The sequence below is a fragment of the Chiloscyllium plagiosum genome, unplaced genomic scaffold (genome assembly GCF_037043375.1).
Source record: "Chiloscyllium plagiosum isolate Xiang-an unplaced genomic scaffold, Cpla_swu_hap1 HiC_scaffold_27, whole genome shotgun sequence".
Taxonomy (NCBI): domain Eukaryota; kingdom Metazoa; phylum Chordata; class Chondrichthyes; order Orectolobiformes; family Hemiscylliidae; genus Chiloscyllium; species Chiloscyllium plagiosum.
The window spans coordinates 6,246,465-6,266,827 of record NW_028270165.1 but is presented as its reverse complement, the minus strand read 5'-3'; the positions used below and the strand labels follow the sequence as shown (position 1 = coordinate 6,266,827).

The window sequence follows — 20,363 nt, the reverse complement described above, 5'->3', positions numbered from 1 at the left end:
TTTCCAGTGCCACATTTTTCGACTTTCACCTCTAGTCCTCACTTTCTCCACATTCCAATATATCACCATTTAAACAATGCACTGCTTTTTTTTAAACAGCCAAGGCTATAACAACACATTGCGGCACTGCACTTGCCATGTGTTTGCCAATTGAGATACAGACCTGGACCAACTTCGGGAAGAGGCAAAACACTGAGTTCTGAACAAAAACGGTAGCACACTCAAAACGTCGGCTCTGTTTACCTTTCCACGGATGCAGCTCGACCCGTTGGCTTTCTGCAGTATTCGCCGTGTTTGAACTGATAGAAGACAATGGTAATTCTGAGCGGGAAGGTTAAATTGTTAATTGAATAGTAGCTTCCTCAACGAGACTGTGCGGGCGCTGGGCGGACCTGTCTCTGTGGCGCAATTGGTCAGCGCGTTCGGCTGTTAACCGGAAGGTTGGTGGTTCGAGACCACCCGGAGACGGGGCGTTTGCTGTTCACGCTCCTACTGCTTTCTTGGCTGTAAAGATGCGCGTTTTTAATGGTGTCAGGAAAATGTTTCCCAAACGGAAATCTTTTCCACTGAGGAAGCACAAAGGGGTTTCTGAATTGATTGAATTTCTAACGTAAAGGAATGCGGATGCTGACAGTCCGAGACAGAAAGCGAAACTGCTGGAGCAACTCAGTAGTTTTGGATGTTCCTGGATGAGGTAAAAAAAGTTCTGAAATGTCTCTGATTCTCTTTCTACAGATGCTGCCTGACCTGCTGAGTTGCTCCTGCAATTTCTGGTTTTGCTTTTAACTGAACGTCCATTTCATCTTTCGGGATGAAGCACCCAGAATCGCCATTTGCAGATATTTAACCCTTTCGAAAACTGTGAAGTGATTGGATTCAAACAAACTCTGCAATGATTTACTCTTTCTCAGCTCCACGGGCAGAGAGACCTGCGAAATGAAGCTGTCAGTGTGGTTCTGTATTGGTGGGCAGAGTGGTGAATGCGATGGACATGAAATCCATTGCGGGTTCCCCACGCAGGTGTGAACCCTGCCGACTACAGTTGAGAACTGTCGTCAGAAAGAAAGGGAGATTGTTTCACGGATTTTTAAAGATGCAAATCAGTGGAGGGGTTTAAATATTTCAATCACATTGGGACTGATCGGGAATCTGCAACCCACTGCCTGTCAGGGTGGAACAAGCAGATATCCCCAGAGCTGCTTTTGAGGATATGAGCCAAGTGTTTGGAAATGAGACTAGAACAGTGAGGGGCGTGAAGTCGTGGTCGAAATGAGGCAGGCACCTGAGGACAAAGGTGTTTTATTTGCCAGTGAAAGATACTGCTTCACAAAGTTGGGTCGATGGAAGGGAAGCAGTGATGGTGATTATCTTTGGCTGTTCACCTTGTGAATGTTCCCATTGCTGTGCATGTCCGTATAACGTCAGAACTCTGCAGCATGGCGGCGTCAGGTCCGCACAGTGCCAGGGGCGCAATGGATGACGCATGTGACTCCACCTACATGTTTGAAATGCAGCTCACAGCTTCTTCACACACCCCAATTAATCTTTCTCATTGTCCTGAAGCCGGCATACGGTTTGAATTCCTGATCTGCAGGAACGAGACTCTTTTCACTGTCTCGCGTCAGTAAGTGTCCCTGAGAACATCAGAGTCACGTCACAGCGCTGTCAGAGGAGGGGAAGCTGAAAGAGCCCCACACGCTGCTCACGGGCACATTTCACTTTCCCCAACTCACCGCCCCAACCACTGCGGCTCCTGGGAGTGGAAAGGGAAGAAACGCCAAAACCCAGTCTCAGCTTTGTAAATCTTCAGGAAATAAGAAAACTGATTGTCCCTTCCGGTCTTCCATCCTGGCCTGACAGCGTTGATTTTAAATGGCTGTCCAGTTAGTGCCGATTCGTTTTGGCTGAAAAAATCTTCCTTATCTCATCCCAGCATTTCTTGCCATAGAGAACTGTGCGGCAGACTTCATGTATTTCCTTGTATGGTATTTTGTAAATAACATTCGTTTGCGGGTTGTTTGTATAGGGTATTTAAGGTTCACTAGCCGTTGTTTAATGCTGAGAGGGTTGAGTTATCTGGAAATCATTTCACAGATGTCTTTAATGTAAAGTAATGTGGCTAGGGTTTCTGCAGACGTTGTGTCTGCTAGTGTCAGTTTGTTGATGTGAAATCGTCACACTGGGTTTATTGGGTAGGCAAAAGTGGGGACTGCAGATGCTGGAAACCAGAGTTTAGATCAGAGTGGTACTGGAAAGGCACAGCAGGTCAGACAGCTTCCGAGGAGCAGGAAAATCGACATTTCGGGCTTAAGCCCTTCATCAGGAATAGAGGCAGGACGCTTCCAGGGATGGCGAGATAAATTGGGGGGTGCTGGGCCGAAGGTAGCAAAGAGTACAATAGGTGAATGGGGGTGGGGATGGAGGTGACAGGTCAGAGAGGAGGGTGGAGCGAACAGTTGAGAAGGGAGATTGGCAGGTAGGACAGGTCATGAGGACAGCGCTGAGCTGGAAGATTGGAACTGAGGTAAGGTGGGGGGAGGGGAAATGAGGAAACTGGTGAAGTCCACATTGATGTCCTGGGGTTGAATTTATCCGAGGCGAAAGGTGGGCGTGCTTCCTTCAGGCATCGGGTGGGGAGTGAGCGGCGATGGAGGAGGCCCAGGACCTGCATGTTCTCGGCAGAGTGGGAGGGGGGTTGAAATGTTGGGCCGGAGGGTGATGGGGTTGATTGCTGCGGGTGTCGTGGAGATGTTCCCTCAAGCGCTGTGACTTGACACTGCGAGGAGTCTCCAGTCTCCCCAATGTAGAGGAGACCGCATCGGGAGCAATGGATACAAGCAATGACATTGGTGGAAGCCTTCTCACGATCGTGGCCCAGGTTCGATTTCCGGGCAGGGAAGCAATTTACATTAGAGCTGTGAGGTGGTACTGCTGTCTCCCTGGTGGTCTAGTGGTTAGGATTCGGCGCTTTCACCGCTGCGGCCCGGGTTCGATTCCCGGTCAGGGAAGTGTTTCTCTGTGAATCGTTGGCCTACCCATTCTCCTTAAATGCGCTGTATCGTTCCTTATTGGCCTTCGTCGTTACTGGCTACTGCAGTGTGTCGTGCCTCGTTGAAATAGTGTCCTGATTCAGCTTGTTTTTATGTGTAGGGATCATTGCTTCTGTAGCTAAGTACTTGATTCGTGTGTGTTGTTTTCCTGTCGACGCTGTTTTGAATTTACCATTGACTGCTCGCTCTACTGTGACATCTAGGAATGGCACTTTGTTGTTGTTCTCCTCTTTTGTGAATTTTATGCCAGTAAGGATATTGTTGATGGTGTTGTAGGTTTCCTCTAATTTACTTCATTTTTTGATGACAAAAGTGTCATCACTGTGGCGGACACAAAGTTTGGTTTGGATCGTTGGAAGGGCTGTTGGTTTGAGACTGCATTATTGCTTCTGCTAGGAATCCTGATACTTGTGGTTTCATGGGTGTTTCGTTGATTTGTTTGAGGCTTGTTACTGAATATGAAGTGGGTGGTTAAGGCACAGTTCCACGAGCTGGATAGTGCTATCTTTGCTGATGAAGTTGGTGCTGTATTTGTGTCTTTGGTTCTTCGAGTAGTGTCTCCAGTTTTCTTTGGCCACGTTGATGTTAATGGATGTGAACAGGGCTGTTATGTCAAAGGACATCATTATTCCATCCTCTTCTAACTGAGTGTCTTTGGTGTTCAGGAATTCTTGGATGGAATAAATGGAGTGGCGTGAATCTTCGACTTGGTGTTCTAGTCTTCAGTGGAGGCCTTTGACTAGTCTGTATATTGGTATTCCAAGTAGTGAGACTATGGCCTGAGGGGGGCTCCTGGTTTGAAGAGGAGGAGAACAACAACAAAGTGCCATTCTTAGATGTCACAGTAGAGCGAACACTCAACAGTGAACTTCAAACTAGCGTCTACAGAAAAACAACACACGCAAACCAAGTGCTTAACCACAGAAGCAATCATCCCAACACCCACAAACGAAGCTGCATCAGGACATTATTTCAATGAGCCACTACACACTGCATATAGAGGATTATAAAATCATGAGGGATACGGATGAGGTGAACAGCAGGTGTCCTTTCCCTCAGCTGGGGTTTTCAGGATCAGGGAGCAAATATTTTGAGGTGAGTAGAGAAAGATTTTATAAAGACAGGACAAGGATCGTTTTTTAAGAGAGTGGCCTGAGTGCAGAATGAATGTCCAGAAGAAGTCATAGAGTCATAGAGATGTACAGCACAGAAACAGACTGTTTGGTCCAACTTGTCCATGCCGACCAACTATCCCAAAACAATCTAGTCCCACCTGACAGCGCACGGCCCCATATCCCTCCAAACCCTTCCTATTCATACACCTAACCAAATGCCTTTTAAATGTTGCAATCGTACTAGACTTCACCACTTCCTCTGGCAGTTCATTCAATAAACGTACAATCCTCTGCGTGAAAACGTTGCCCCTTAGATCTCTTTTGTATCTTTCCCCTCTAATGCTAAACCCATGCCCTCTCGTACTGGACTCCCCCACCCCAGGGAAAAAGACTTTGTCTATTTATCCTATCCATACCCCTCATGATTTTATACACGCAGAGTTACAACGTTTGGATAAGTACATGAATATGAAAGGTTCGAAGGTTTATGGGCAAACACTGGTAGGTGGGACGAGTTTAGTTTGAGAACATACTCAGCATGGACGAGTTGGATGAAGGGTCTGTTCAGTGCTGTCATACTCTGTGACTGACCTGTACTGGTCTTAAAACCATTTTCTTACCTCCCCCCATAACAATCCACTTCTTTGTTGTTCAAAACTCAGATGAATTTACCCTTGAATATGTTCAATGACCCCACTTCTGAACTGAATTCCTCTTCGTAATATACCACTTGCCTCGCTCATTGCCTGCTGCATCTGCCCGACAACTGGCATTGACTGGAATGGAGGGACTCTGACACCCCTTTATACATCCACACATCATTCCTGATGAAGGGCTTGTGCCCGAAACGTTCACTGTCCTGCTCCTCAGATGCTGCCTGACCTGTTCTGCTTTTCCAGTGCCACATTTTTCGACTTTCACCTCTAGTCCTCACTTTCTCCACATTCCAATATATCACCATTTAAACAATGCACTGCTTTTTTTTAAACAGCCAAGGCTATAACAACACATTGCGGCACTGCACTTGCCATGTGTTTGCCAATTGAGATACAGACCTGGACCAACTTCGGGAAGAGGCAAAACACTGAGTTCTGAACAAAAACGGTAGCACACTCAAAACGTCGGCTCTGTTTACCTTTCCACGGATGCAGCTCGACCCGTTGGCTTTCTGCAGTATTCGCCGTGTTTGAACTGATAGAAGACAATGGTAATTCTGAGCGGGAAGGTTAAATTGTTAATTGAATAGTAGCTTCCTCAACGAGACTGTGCGGGCGCTGGGCGGACCTGTCTCTGTGGCGCAATTGGTCAGCGCGTTCGGCTGTTAACCGGAAGGTTGGTGGTTCGAGACCACCCGGAGACGGGGCGTTTGCTGTTCACGCTCCTACTGCTTTCTTGGCTGCAAAGATGCGCGTTTTTAATGGTGTCAGGAAAATGTTTCCCAAACGGAAATCTTTTCCACTGAGGAAGCACAAAGGGGTTTCTGAATTGATTGAATTTCTAACGTAAAGGAATGCGGATGCTGACAGTCCGAGACAGAAAGCGAAACTGCTGGAGCAACTCAGTAGTTTTGGATGTTCCTGGATGAGGTAAAAAAAGTTCTGAAATGTCTCTGATTCTCTTTCTACAGATGCTGCCTGACCTGCTGAGTTGCTCCTGCAATTTCTGGTTTTGCTTTTAACTGAACGTCCATTTCATCTTTCGGGATGAAGCACCCAGAATCGCCATTTGCAGATATTTAACCCTTTCGAAAACTGTGAAGTGATTGGATTCAAACAAACTCTGCAATGATTTACTCTTTCTCAGCTCCACGGGCAGAGAGACCTGCGAAATGAAGCTGTCAGTGTGGTTCTGTATTGGTGGGCAGAGTGGTGAATGCGATGGACATGAAATCCATTGCGGGTTCCCCACGCAGGTGTGAACCCTGCCGACTACAGTTGAGAACTGTCGTCAGAAAGAAAGGGAGATTGTTTCACGGATTTTTAAAGATGCAAATCAGTGGAGGGGTTTAAATATTTCAATCACATTGGGACTGATCGGGAATCTGCAACCCACTGCCTGTCAGGGTGGAACAAGCAGATATCCCCAGAGCTGCTTTTGAGGATATGAGCCAAGTGTTTGGAAATGAGACTAGAACAGTGAGGGGCGTGAAGTCGTGGTCGAAATGAGGCAGGCACCTGAGGACAAAGGTGTTTTATTTGCCAGTGAAAGATACTGCTTCACAAAGTTGGGTCGATGGAAGGGAAGCAGTGATGGTGATTATCTTTGGCTGTTCACCTTGTGAATGTTCCCATTGCTGTGCATGTCCGTATAACGTCAGAACTCTGCAGCATGGCGGCGTCAGGTCCGCACAGTGCCAGGGGCGCAATGGATGACGCATGTGACTCCACCTACATGTTTGAAATGCAGCTCACAGCTTCTTCACACACCCCAATTAATCTTTCTCATTGTCCTGAAGCCGGCATACGGTTTGAATTCCTGATCTGCAGGAACGAGACTCTTTTCACTGTCTCGCGTCAGTAAGTGTCCCTGAGAACATCAGAGTCACGTCACAGCGCTGTCAGAGGAGGGGAAGCTGAAAGAGCCCCACACGCTGCTCATGGGCACATTTCACTTTCCCCAACTCACCGCCCCAACCACTGCGGCTCCTGGGAGTGGAAAGGGAAGAAACGCCAAAACCCAGTCTCAGCTTTGTAAATCTTCAGGAAATAAGAAAACTGATTGTCCCTTCCGGTCTTCCATCCTGGCCTGACAGCGTTGATTTTAAATGGCTGTCCAGTTAGTGCCGATTCGTTTTGGCTGAAAAAATCTTCCTTATCTCATCCCAGCATTTCTTGCCATAGAGAACTGTGCGGCAGAGTTCATGTATTTCCTTGTATGGTATTTTGTAAATAACATTCGTTTGCGGGTTGTTTGTATAGGGTATTTAAGGTTCACTAGCCGTTGTTTAATGCTGAGAGGGTTGAGTTATCTGGAAATCATTTCACAGATGTCTTTAATGTAAAGTAATGTGGCTAGGGTTTCTGCAGACGTTGTGTCTGCTAGTGTCAGTTTGTTGATGTGAAATCGTCACACTGGGTTTATTGGGTAGGCAAAAGTGGGGACTGCAGATGCTGGAAACCAGAGTTTAGATCAGAGTGGTACTGGAAAGGCACAGCAGGTCAGACAGCTTCCGAGGAGCAGGAAAATCGACATTTCGGGCTTAAGCCCTTCATCAGGAATAGAGGCAGGACGCTTCCAGGGATGGCGAGATAAATTGGGGGGTGCTGGGCCGAAGGTAGCAAAGAGTACAATAGGTGAATGGGGGTGGGGATGGAGGTGACAGGTCAGAGAGGAGGGTGGAGCGAACAGTTGAGAAGGGAGATTGGCAGGTAGGACAGGTCATGAGGACAGCGCTGAGCTGGAAGATTGGAACTGAGGTAAGGTGGGGGGAGGGGAAATGAGGAAACTGGTGAAGTCCACATTGATGTCCTGGGGTTGAATTTATCCGAGGCGAAAGGTGGGCGTGCTTCCTTCAGGCATCGGGTGGGGAGTGAGCGGCGATGGAGGAGGCCCAGGACCTGCATGTTCTCGGCAGAGTGGGAGGGGGGTTGAAATGTTGGGCCGGAGGGTGATGGGGTTGATTGCTGCGGGTGTCGTGGAGATGTTCCCTCAAGCGCTGTGACTTGACACTGCGAGGAGTCTCCAGTCTCCCCAATGTAGAGGAGACCGCATCGGGAGCAATGGATACAAGCAATGACATTGGTGGAAGCCTTCTCACGATCGTGGCCCAGGTTCGATTTCCGGGCAGGGAAGCAATTTACATTAGAGCTGTGAGGTGGCACTGCTGTCTCCCTGGTGGTCTAGTGGTTAGGATTCGGCGCTTTCACCGCTGCGGCCCGGGTTCGATTCCCGGTCAGGGAAGTGTTTCTCTGTGAATCGTTGGCCTACCCATTCTCCTTAAATGCGCTGTATCGTTCCTTATTGGCCTTCGTCGTTACTGGCTACTGCAGTGTGTCGTGCCTCGTTGAAATAGTGTCCTGATTCAGCTTGTTTTTATGTGTAGGGATCATTGCTTCTGTAGCTAAGTACTTGATTCGTGTGTGTTGTTTTCCTGTCGACGCTGTTTTGAATTTACCATTGACTGCTCTCTCTACTGTGACATCTAGGAATGGCACTTTGTTGTTGTTCTCCTCTTTTGTGAATTTTATGCCAGTAAGGATATTGTTGATGGTGTTGTAGGTTTCCTCTAATTTACTTCATTTTTTGATGACAAAAGTGTCATCACTGTGGCGGACACAAAGTTTGGTTTGGATCGTTGGAAGGGCTGTTGGTTTGAGACTGCATTATTGCTTCTGCTAGGAATCCTGATACTTGTGGTTTCATGGGTGTTTCGTTGATTTGTTTGAGGCTTGTTACTGAATATGAAGTGGGTGGTTAAGGCACAGTTCCACGAGCTGGATAGTGCTATCTTTGCTGATGAAGTTGGTGCTGTATTTGTGTCTTTGGTTCTTCGAGTAGTGTCTCCAGTTTTCTTTGGCCACGTTGATGTTAATGGATGTGAACAGGGCTGTTATGTCAAAGGACATCATTATTCCATCCTCTTCTAACTTAGTGTCTTTGGTGTTCAGGAATTCTTGGATGGAATAAATGGAGTGGCGTGAATCTTCGACTTGGTGTTCTAGTCTTCAGTGGAGGCCTTTGACTAGTCTGTATATTGGTATTCCAAGTAGTGAGACTATGGCCTGAGGGGGGCTCCTGGTTTGAAGAGGAGGAGAACAACAACAAAGTGCCATTCTTAGATGTCACAGTAGAGCGAACACTCAACAGTGAACTTCAAACTAGCGTCTACAGAAAAACAACACACGCAAACCAAGTGCTTAACCACAGAAGCAATCATCCCAACACCCACAAACGAAGCTGCATCAGGACATTATTTCAATGAGCCACTACACACTGCATATAGAGGATTATAAAATCATGAGGGATACGGATGAGGTGAACAGCAGGTGTCCTTTCCCTCAGCTGGGGTTTTCAGGATCAGGGAGCAAATATTTTGAGGTGAGTAGAGAAAGATTTTATAAAGACAGGACAAGGATCGTTTTTTAAGAGAGTGGCCTGAGTGCAGAATGAATGTCCAGAAGAAGTCATAGAGTCATAGAGATGTACAGCACAGAAACAGACTGTTTGGTCCAACTTGTCCATGCCGACCAACTATCCCAAAACAATCTAGTCCCACCTGACAGCGCACGGCCCCATATCCCTCCAAACCCTTCCTATTCATACACCTAACCAAATGCCTTTTAAATGTTGCAATCGTACTAGACTTCACCACTTCCTCTGGCAGTTCATTCAATAAACGTACAATCCTCTGCGTGAAAACGTTGCCCCTTAGATCTCTTTTGTATCTTTCCCCTCTAATGCTAAACCCATGCCCTCTCGTACTGGACTCCCCCACCCCAGGGAAAAAGACTTTGTCTATTTATCCTATCCATACCCCTCATGATTTTATACACGCAGAGTTACAACGTTTGGATAAGTACATGAATATGAAAGGTTCGAAGGTTTATGGGCAAACACTGGTAGGTGGGACGAGTTTAGTTTGAGAACATACTCAGCATGGACGAGTTGGATGAAGGGTCTGTTCAGTGCTGTCATACTCTGTGACTGACCTGTACTGGTCTTAAAACCATTTTCTTACCTCCCCCCATAACAATCCACTTCTTTGTTGTTCAAAACTCAGATGAATTTACCCTTGAATATGTTCAATGACCCCACTTCTGAACTGAATTCCTCTTCGTAATTTCCCACTTGCCTCGCTCATTGCCTGCTGCATCTGCCCGACAACTGGCATTGACTGGAATGGAGGGACTCTGACACCCCTTTATACATCCACACATCATTCCTGATGAAGGGCTTGTGCCCGAAACGTTCACTGTCCTGCTCCTCAGATGCTGCCTGACCTGTTCTGCTTTTCCAGTGCCACATTTTTCGACTTTCACCTCTAGTCCTCACTTTCTCCACATTCCAATATATCACCATTTAAACAATGCACTGCTTTTTTTTAAACAGCCAAGGCTATAACAACACATTGCGGCACTGCACTTGCCATGTGTTTGCCAATTGAGATACAGACCTGGACCAACTTCGGGAAGAGGCAAAACACTGAGTTCTGAACAAAAACGGTAGCACACTCAAAACGTCGGCTCTGTTTACCTTTCCACGGATGCAGCTCGACCCGTTGGCTTTCTGCAGTATTCGCCGTGTTTGAACTGATAGAAGACAATGGTAATTCTGGGCGGGAAGGTTAAATTGTTAATTGAATAGTAGCTTCCTCAACGAGACTGTGCGGGCGCTGGGCGGACCTGTCTCTGTGGCGCAATTGGTCAGCGCGTTCGGCTGTTAACCGGAAGGTTGGTGGTTCGAGACCACCCGGAGACGGGGCGTTTGCTGTTCACGCTCCTACTGCTTTCTTGGCTGCAAAGATGCGCGTTTTGAATGGTGTCAGGAAAATGTTTCCCAAACGGAAATCTTTTCCACTGAGGAAGCACAAAGGGGTTTCTGAATTGATTGAATTTCTAACGTAAAGGAATGCGGATGCTGACAGTCCGAGACAGAAAGCGAAACTGCTGGAGCAACTCAGTAGTTTTGGATGTTCCTGGATGAGGTAAAAAAAGTTCTGAAATGTCTCTGATTCTCTTTCTACAGATGCTGCCTGACCTGCTGAGTTGCTCCTGCAATTTCTGGTTTTGCTTTTAACTGAACGTCCACTTCATCTTTCGGGATGAAGCACCCAGAATCGCCATTTGCAGATATTTAACCCTTTCGAAAACTGTGAAGTGATTGGATTCAAACAAACTCTGCAATGATTTACTCTTTCTCAGCTCCACGGGCAGAGAGACCTGCGAAATGAAGCTGTCAGTGTGGTTCTGTATTGGTGGGCAGAGTGGTGAATGCGATGGACATGAAATCCATTGCGGGTTCCCCACGCAGGTGTGAACCCTGCCGACTACAGTTGAGAACTGTCGTCAGAAAGAAAGGGAGATTGTTTCACGGATTTTTAAAGATGCAAATCAGTGGAGGGGTTTAAATATTTCAATCACATTGGGACTGATCGGGAATCTGCAACCCACTGCCTGTCAGGGTGGAACAAGCAGATATCCCCAGAGCTGCTTTTGAGGATATGAGCCAAGTGTTTGGAAATGAGACTAGAACAGTGAGGGGCGTGAAGTCGTGGTCGAAATGAGGCAGGCACCTGAGGACAAAGGTGTTTTATTTGCCAGTGAAAGATACTGCTTCACAAAGGTGGGTCGATGGAAGGGAAGCAGTGATGGTGATTATCTTTGGCTGTTCACCTTGTGAATGTTCCCATTGCTGTGCATGTCCGTATAACGTCAGAACTCTGCAGCATGGCGGCGTCAGGTCCGCACAGTGCCAGGGGCGCAATGGATGACGCATGTGACTCCACCTACATGTTTGAAATGCAGCTCACAGCTTCTTCACACACCCCAATTAATCTTTCTCATTGTCCTGAAGCCGGCATACGGTTTGAATTCCTGATCTGCAGGAACGAGACTCTTTTCACTGTCTCGCGTCAGTAAGTGTCCCTGAGAACATCAGAGTCACGTCACAGCGCTGTCAGAGGAGGGGAAGCTGAAAGAGCCCCACACGCTGCTCACGGGCACATTTCACTTTCCCCAACTCACCGCCCCAACAACTGCGGCTCCTGGGAGTGGAAAGGGAAGAAACGCCAAAACCCAGTCTCAGCTTTGTAAATCTTCAGGAAATAAGAAAACTGATTGTCCCTTCCGGTCTTCCATCCTGGCCTGACAGCGTTGATTTTAAATGGCTGTCCAGTTAGTGCCGATTCGTTTTGGCTGAAAAAATCTTCCTTATCTCATCCCAGCATTTCTTGCCACAGAGAACTGTGCGGCAGAGTTCATGTATTTCCTTGTATGGTATTTTGTAAATAACATTCGTTTGCGGGTTGTTTGTATAGGGTATTTAAGGTTCACTAGCCGTTGTTTAATGCTGAGAGGGTTGAGTTATCTGGAAATCATTTCACAGATGTCTTTAATGTAAAGTAATGTGGCTAGGGTTTCTGCAGACGTTGTGTCTGCTAGTGTCAGTTTGTTGATGTGAAATCGTCACACTGGGTTTATTGGGTAGGCAAAAGTGGGGACTGCAGATGCTGGAAACCAGAGTTTAGATCAGAGTGGTACTGGAAAGGCACAGCAGGTCAGACAGCTTCCGAGGAGCAGGAAAATCGACATTTCGGGCTTAAGCCCTTCATCAGGAATAGAGGCAGGACGCTTCCAGGGATGGCGAGATAAATTGGGGGGTGCTGGGCCGAAGGTAGCAAAGAGTACAATAGGTGAATGGGGGTGGGGATGGAGGTGACAGGTCAGAGAGGAGGGTGGAGCGAACAGTTGAGAAGGGAGATTGGCAGGTAGGACAGGTCATGAGGACAGCGCTGAGCTGGAAGATTGGAACTGAGGTAAGGTGGGGGGAGGGGAAATGAGGAAACTGGTGAAGTCCACATTGATGTCCTGGGGTTGAATTTATCCGAGGCGAAAGGTGGGCGTGCTTCCTTCAGGCATCGGGTGGGGAGTGAGCGGCGATAGAGGAGGCCCAGGACCTGCATGTTCTCGGCAGAGTGGGAGGGGGGTTGAAATGTTGGGCCAGAGGGTGATGGGGTTGATTGCTGCGGGTGTCGTGGAGATGTTCCCTCAAGCGCTGTGACTTGACACTGCGAGGAGTCTCCAGTCTCCCCAATGTAGAGGAGACCGCATCGGGAGCAATGGATACAAGCAATGACATTGGTGGAAGCCTTCTCACGATCGTGGCCCAGGTTCGATTTCCGGGCAGGGAAGCAATTTACATTAGAGCTGTGAGGTGGCACTGCTGTCTCCCTGGTGGTCTAGTGGTTAGGATTCGGCGCTTTCACCGCTGCGGCCCGGGTTCGATTCCCGGTCAGGGAAGTGTTTCTCTGTGAATCGTTTGCTTACCCATTCTCCTTAAATGCGCTGTACAGTTCCGTATTGGCCTTCGTCGTTACTGGCTACTGCAGTGTGTTGTGCCTCGTTGAAATAGTGTCCTGATTCAGCTTGTTTTTATGTGTAGGGATCATTGCTTCTGTAGCTAAGTACTTGATTCGTGTGTGTTGTTTTCCTGTCGACGCTGTTTTGAATTTACCATTGACTGCTCGCTCTACTGTGACATCTAGGAATGGCACTTTGTTGTTGTTCTCCTCTTTTGTGAATTTTATGCCAGTAAGGATATTGTTGATGGTGTTGTAGGTTTCCTCTAATTTACTTCATTTTTTGATGACAAAAGTGTCATCACTGTGGCGGACACAAAGTTTGGTTTGGATCGTTGGAAGGGCTGTTGGTTTGAGACTGCATTATTGCTTCTGCTAGGAATCCTGATACTTGTGGTTTCATGGGTGTTTCGTTGATTTGTTTGAGGCTTGTTACTGAATATGAAGTGGGTGGTTAAGGCACAGTTCCACGAGCTGGATAGTGCTATCTTTGCTGATGAAGTTGGTGCTGTATTTGTGTCTTTGGTTCTTCGAGTAGTGTCTCCAGTTTTCTTTGGCCACGTTGATGTTCATGGATGTGAACAGGGCTGTTATGTCAAAGGACATCATTATTCCATCCTCTTCTAACTTAGTGTCTTTGGTGTTCAGGAATTCTTGGATGGAATAAATGGAGTGGCGTGAATCTTCGACTTGGTGTTCTAGTCTTCAGTGGAGGCCTTTGACTAGGCTGTATATTGGTGTTCCAAGTAGTGAGACTATGGCCTGAGGGGGGGCTCCTGGTATGAAGAGGAGGAGAACAACAACAAAGTGCCATTCTTAGATGTCACAGTAGAGCGAACACTCAACAGTGAACTTCAAACTAGCGTCTTCAGAAAAACAACACACGCAAACCAAGTGCTTAACCACAGAAGCAATCATCCCAACACCCACAAACGAAGCTGCATCAGGACATTATTTCAATGAGCCACTACACACTGCATATAGAGGATTATAAAATCATGAGGGATACGGATGAGGTGAACAGCAGGTGTCCTTTCCCTCAGCTGGGGTTTTCAGGATCAGGGAGCAAATATTTTGAGGTGAGTAGAGAAAGATTTTATAAAGACAGGACAAGGATCGTTTTTTAAGAGAGTGGCCTGAGTGCAGAATGAATGTCCAGAAGAAGTCATAGAGTCATAGAGATGTACAGCACAGAAACAGACTGTTTGGTCCAACTTGTCCATGCCGACCAACTATCCCAAAACAATCTAGTCCCACCTGACAGCGCACGACCCCATATCCCTCCAAACCCTTCCTATTCATACACCTAACCAAATGCCTTTTAAATGTTGCAATCGTACTAGACTTCACCACTTCCTCTGGCAGTTCATTCAATAAACGTACAATCCTCTGCGTGAAAACGTTGCCCCTTAGATCTCTTTTGTATCTTTCCCCTCTAATGCTAAACCCATGCCCTCTCGTACTGGACTCCCCCACCCCAGGGAAAAAGACTTTGTCTATTTATCCTATCCATACCCCTCATGATTTTATACACGCAGAGTTACAACGTTTGGATAAGTACATGAATATGAAAGGTTCGAAGGTTTATGGGCAAACACTGGTAGGTGGGACGAGTTTAGTTTGAGAACATACTCAGCATGGACGAGTTGGATGAAGGGTCTGTTCAGTGCTGTCATACTCTGTGACTGACCTGTACTGGTCTTAAAACCATTTTCTTACCTCCCCCCATAACAATCCACTTCTTTGTTGTTCAAAACTCAGATGAATTTACCCTTGAATATGTTCAATGACCCCACTTCTGAACTGAATTCCTCTTCGTAATATACCACTTGCCTCGCTCATTGCCTGCTGCATCTGCCCGACAACTGGCATTGACTGGAATGGAGGGACTCTGAGACCCCTTTATACATCCACACATCATTCCTGATGAAGGGCTTGTGCCCGAAACGTTCACTGACCTGCTCCTCAGATGCTGCCTGACCTGTTCTGCTTTTCCAGTGCCACATTTTTCGACTTTCACCTCTAGTCCTCACTTTCTCCACATTCCAATATATCACCATTTAAACAATGCACTGCTTTTTTTTAAACAGCCAAGGCTATAACAACACATTGCGGCACTGCACTTGCCATGTGTTTGCCAATTGAGATACAGACCTGGACCAACTTCGGGAAGAGGCAAAACACTGAGTTCTGAACAAAAACGGTAGCACACTCAAAACGTCGGCTCTGTTTACCTTTCCACGGATGCAGCTCGACCCGTTGGCTTTCTGCAGTATTCGCCGTGTTTGAACTGATAGAAGACAATGGTAATTCTGGGCGGGAAGGTTAAATTGTTAATTGAATAGTAGCTTCCTCAACGAGACTGTGCGGGCGCTGGGCGGACCTGTCTCTGTGGCGCAATTGGTCAGCGCGTTCGGCTGTTAACCGGAAGGTTGGTGGTTCGAGACCACCCGGAGACGGGGCGTTTGCTGTTCACGCTCCTACTGCTTTCTTGGCTGCAAAGATGCGCGTTTTGAATGGTGTCAGGAAAATGTTTCCCAAACGGAAATCTTTTCCACTGAGGAAGCACAAAGGGGTTTCTGAATTGATTGAATTTCTAACGTAAAGGAATGCGGATGCTGACAGTCCGAGACAGAAAGCGAAACTGCTGGAGCAACTCAGTAGTTTTGGATGTTCCTGGATGAGGTAAAAACAGTTCTGAAATGTCTCTGATTCTCTTTCTACAGATGCTGCCTGACCTGCTGAGTTGCTCCTGCAATTTCTGGTTTTGCTTTTAACTGAACGTCCATTTCATCTTTCGGGATGAAGCACCCAGAATCGCCATTTGCAGATATTTAACCCTTTCGAAAACTGTGAAGTGATTGGACTCAAACAAACTCTGCAATGATTTACTCTTTCTCAGCTCCACGGGCAGAGAGACCTGCGAAATGAAGCTGTCAGTGTGGTTCTGTATTGGTGGGCAGAGTGGTGAATGCGATGGACATGAAATCCATTGCGGGTTCCCCACGCAGGTGTGAACCCTGCCGACTACAGTTGAGAACTGTCGTCAGAAAGAAAGGGAGATTGTTTCACGGATTTTTAAAGATGCAAATCAGTGGAGGGGTTTAAATATTTCAATCACATTGGGACTGATCGGGAATCTGCAACCCACTGCCTGTCAGGGTGGAACAAGCAGATATCCCCAGAGCTGCTTTTGAGGATATGAGCCAAGTGTTTGGAAATGAGACTAGAACAGTGAGGGGCGTGAAGTCGTGGTCGAAATGAGGCAGGCACCTGAGGACAAAGGTGTTTTATTTGCCAGTGAAAGATACTGCTTCACAAAGTTGGGTCGATGGAAGGGAAGCAGTGATGGTGATTATCTTTGGCTGTTCACCTTGTGAAAGTTCCCATTGCTGTGCATGTCCGTATAACGTCAGAACTCTGCAGCATGGCGGCGTCAGGTCCGCACAGTGCCAGGGGCGCAATGGATGACGCATGTGACTCCACCTACATGTTTGAAATGCAGCTCACAGCTTCTTCACACACCCCAATTAATCTTTCTCATTGTCCTGAAGCCGGCATACGGTTTGAATTCCTGATCTGCAGGAACGAGACTCTTTTCACTGTCTCGCGTCAGTAAGTGTCCCTGAGAACATCAGAGTCACGTCACAGCGCTGTCAGAGGAGGGGAAGCTGAAAGAGCCCCACACGCTGCTCATGGGCACATTTCACTTTCCCCAACTCACCGCCCCAACCACTGCGGCTCCTGGGAGTGGAAAGGGAAGAAACGCCAAAACCCAGTCTCAGCTTTGTAAATCTTCAGGAAATAAGAAAACTGATTGTCCCTTCCGGTCTTCCATCCTGGCCTGACAGCGTTGATTTTAAATGGCTGTCCAGTTAGTGCCGATTCGTTTTGGCTGAAAAAATCTTCCTTATCTCATCCCAGCATTTCTTGCCATAGAGAACTGTGCGGCAGACTTCATGTATTTCCTTGTATGGTATTTTGTAAATAACATTCGTTTGCGGGTTGTTTGTATAGGGTATTTAAGGTTCACTAGCCGTTGTTTAATGCTGAGAGGGTTGAGTTATCTGGAAATCATTTCACAGATGTCTTTAATGTAAAGTAATGTGGCTAGGGTTTCTGCAGACGTTGTGTCTGCTAGTGTCAGTTTGTTGATGTGAAATCGTCACACTGGGTTTATTGGGTAGGCAAAAGTGGGGACTGCAGATGCTGGAAACCAGAGTTTAGATCAGAGTGGTACTGGAAAGGCACAGCAGGTCAGACAGCTTCCGAGGAGCAGGAAAATCGACATTTCGGGCTTAAGCCCTTCATCAGGAATAGAGGCAGGACGCTTCCAGGGATGGCGAGATAAATTGGGGGGTGCTGGGCCGAAGGTAGCAAAGAGTACAATAGGTGAATGGGGGTGGGGATGGAGGTGACAGGTCAGAGAGGAGGGTGGAGCGAACAGTTGAGAAGGGAGATTGGCAGGTAGGACAGGTCATGAGGACAGCGCTGAGCTGGAAGATTGGAACTGAGGTAAGGTGGGGGGAGGGGAAATGAGGAAACTGGTGAAGTCCACATTGATGTCCTGGGGTTGAATTTATCCGAGGCGAAAGGTGGGCGTGCTTCCTTCAGGCATCGGGTGGGGAGTGAGCGGCGATAGAGGAGGCCCAGGACCTGCATGTTCTCGGCAGAGTGGGAGGGGGGTTGAAATGTTGGGCCAGAGGGTGATGGGGTTGATTGCTGCGGGTGTCGTGGAGATGTTCCCTCAAGCGCTGTGACTTGACACTGCGAGGAGTCTCCAGTCTCCCCAATGTAGAGGAGACCGCATCGGGAGCAATGGATACAAGCAATGACATTGGTGGAAGCCTTCTCACGATCGTGGCCCAGGTTCGATTTCCGGGCAGGGAAGCAATTTACATTAGAGTTGTGAGGCGGCATTGCTGTCTCCCTGGTGGTCTAGTGGTTAGGATGCGGCGCTTTCACCGCTGCGGCCCGGGTTCGATCCCCGGTCAGGGAAGTGTTTCTCTGTGAATCGTTTGCCTACCCATTCTCCTTAAATGCGCTGTACAGTTCCTTATTGGCCTTCGTCGTTACTGGCTACTGCAGTGTGTCGTGCCTCGTTGAAATAGTGTCCTGATTCAGCTTGTTTGTATGTGTCGGGATCATTGCTTCCGTAGCTAAGTCCTTGATTCGTGTGTGTTGTTTTCCTGTCGACGCTGTTTTGAATTTACCATTGACTGCTCGCTCTACTGTGACATCTAGAAATGGCAATTTGTTGTTGTTCTCCTCTTTTGTGAATTTTATGCCAGTAAGGATATTGTTGATGGTGTTGTAGGTTTCCTCTAATTTACTTCATTTTTTGATGACAAAAGTGTCATCACTGTGGCGGACACAAAGTTTGGTTTGGATCGTTGGAAGGGCTGATGGTTCGAGACTGCATTATTGCTTCTGCTAGGAATCCTGATACTTGTGGTTTCATGGGTGTTTCGTTGATTTGTTTGAGGCTTGTTACTGAATATGAAGTGGGTGGTTAAGGCACAGTTCCACGAGCTGGATAGTGCTATCTTTGCTGATGAAGTTGGTGCTGTATTTGTGTCTTTGGTTCTTCGAGTAGTGTCTCCAGTTTTCTTTGGCCACGTTGATGTTCATGGATGTGAACAGGGCTGTTATGTCAAAGGACATCATTATTCCATCCTCTTCTAACTTAGTGTCTTTGGTGTTCAGGAATTCTTGGATGGAATAAATGGAGTGGCGTGAATCTTCGACTTGGTGTTCTAGTCTTCAGTGAAGGCCTTTGACTAGTCTGTATATTGGTGTTCCAAGTAGTGAGACTATGGCCTGAGGGGGGCTCCTGGTATGAAGAGGAGGAGAACAACAACAAAGTGCCATTCTTAGATGTCACAATAGAGCGAACACTCAACAGTGAACTTCAAACTAGCGTCTACAGAAAAACAACACACGCAAACCAAGTGCTTAACCACAGAAGCAATCATCCCAACACCCACAAACGAAGCTGCATCAGGACATTATTTCAATGAGCCACTACACACTGCATATAGAGGATTAGAAAATCATGAGGGATACGGATGAGGTGAACAGTAGGTGTCCGTTGCCTCAGCTGGGGTTTTCAGGATCAGGGAGCAAACATTTTGAGGTGAGTAGAGAAAGATTTTATAAAGACAGGACAAGGATCGTTTTTTAAGAGAGTGGCCTGAGTGCAGAATGAATGTCCAGAAGAAGTCATAGAGTCATAGAGATGTACAGCACAGAAACAGACTGTTTGGTCCAACTTGTCCATGCCGACCAACTATCCCAAAACAATCTAGTCCCACCTGACAGCGCACGGCCCCATATCCCTCCAAACCCTTCCTATTCATACACCTAACCAAATGCCTTTTAAATGTTGCAATCGTACTAGACTTCACCACTTCCTCTGGCAGTTCATTCAATAAACGTACAATCCTCTGCGTGAAAACGTTGCCCCTTAGATCTCTTTTGTATCTTTCCCCTCTAATGCTAAACCCATGCCCTCTCGTACTGGACTCCCCCACCCCAGGGAAAAAGACTTTGTCTATTTATCCTATCCATACCCCTCATGATTTTATACATGCAGAGTTACAACGTTTGGATAAGTACATGAATATGAAAGGTTCGAAGGTTTATGGGCAAACACTGGTAGGTGGGACGAGTTTAGTTTGAGAACATACTCAGCATGGACGAGTTGGATGAAGGGTCTGTTCAGTGCTGTCATACTCTGTGACTGACCTGTACTGGTCTTAAAACCATTTTCTTACCTCCCCCCATAACAATCCACTTCTTTGTTGTTCAAAACTCAGATGAATTTACCCTTGAATATGTTCAATGACCCCACTTCTGAACTGAATTCCTCTTCGTAATATACCACTTGCCTCACTCATTGCCTGCTGCATCTGCCCGACAACTGGCATTGACTGGAATGGAGGGACTCTGACACCCCTTTATACATCCACACATCATTCCTGATGAAGGGCTTGTGCCCGAAACGTTCACTGTCCTGCTCCTCAGATGCTGCCTGACCTGTTCTGCTTTTCCAGTGCCACAATTTTCGACTTTCACCTCTAGTCCTCACTTTCTCCACATTCCAATATATCACCATTTAAACAATGCACTGCTTTTTTTTTTTAAACAGCCAAGGCTATAACTTCACATTGCGGCACTACA

The 20,363-nt window shown here is 47.0% G+C and overlaps 8 non-coding genes across 8 annotated transcripts; all 8 read left to right on the top strand.

The window, feature by feature from the left end:
* Positions 1 to 394: 394 nt before the first annotated feature.
* trnan-guu (transfer RNA asparagine (anticodon GUU)) lies at positions 395 to 468 on the top strand. The gene has a single exon. It is a non-coding gene; the product is annotated as a tRNA-Asn (tRNA).
* A 2,468-nt stretch (positions 469 to 2,936) lies between these two features.
* On the top strand, positions 2,937 to 3,008 carry trnae-uuc (transfer RNA glutamic acid (anticodon UUC)). The gene has a single exon. It is a non-coding gene; the product is annotated as a tRNA-Glu (tRNA).
* Positions 3,009 to 5,451: 2,443 nt separating this feature from the next.
* trnan-guu (transfer RNA asparagine (anticodon GUU)) lies at positions 5,452 to 5,525 on the top strand. Its single transcript has one exon. It is a non-coding gene; the product is annotated as a tRNA-Asn (tRNA).
* A 2,468-nt stretch (positions 5,526 to 7,993) lies between these two features.
* trnae-uuc (transfer RNA glutamic acid (anticodon UUC)) lies at positions 7,994 to 8,065 on the top strand. Its single transcript has one exon. It is a non-coding gene; the product is annotated as a tRNA-Glu (tRNA).
* A 2,443-nt stretch (positions 8,066 to 10,508) lies between these two features.
* On the top strand, positions 10,509 to 10,582 carry trnan-guu (transfer RNA asparagine (anticodon GUU)). The gene has a single exon. It is a non-coding gene; the product is annotated as a tRNA-Asn (tRNA).
* Positions 10,583 to 13,050: 2,468 nt separating this feature from the next.
* trnae-uuc (transfer RNA glutamic acid (anticodon UUC)) lies at positions 13,051 to 13,122 on the top strand. The gene has a single exon. It is a non-coding gene; the product is annotated as a tRNA-Glu (tRNA).
* Positions 13,123 to 15,566: 2,444 nt separating this feature from the next.
* On the top strand, positions 15,567 to 15,640 carry trnan-guu (transfer RNA asparagine (anticodon GUU)). Its single transcript has one exon. It is a non-coding gene; the product is annotated as a tRNA-Asn (tRNA).
* Positions 15,641 to 18,108: 2,468 nt separating this feature from the next.
* On the top strand, positions 18,109 to 18,180 carry trnae-uuc (transfer RNA glutamic acid (anticodon UUC)). Its single transcript has one exon. It is a non-coding gene; the product is annotated as a tRNA-Glu (tRNA).
* Positions 18,181 to 20,363: the final 2,183 nt, after the last annotated feature.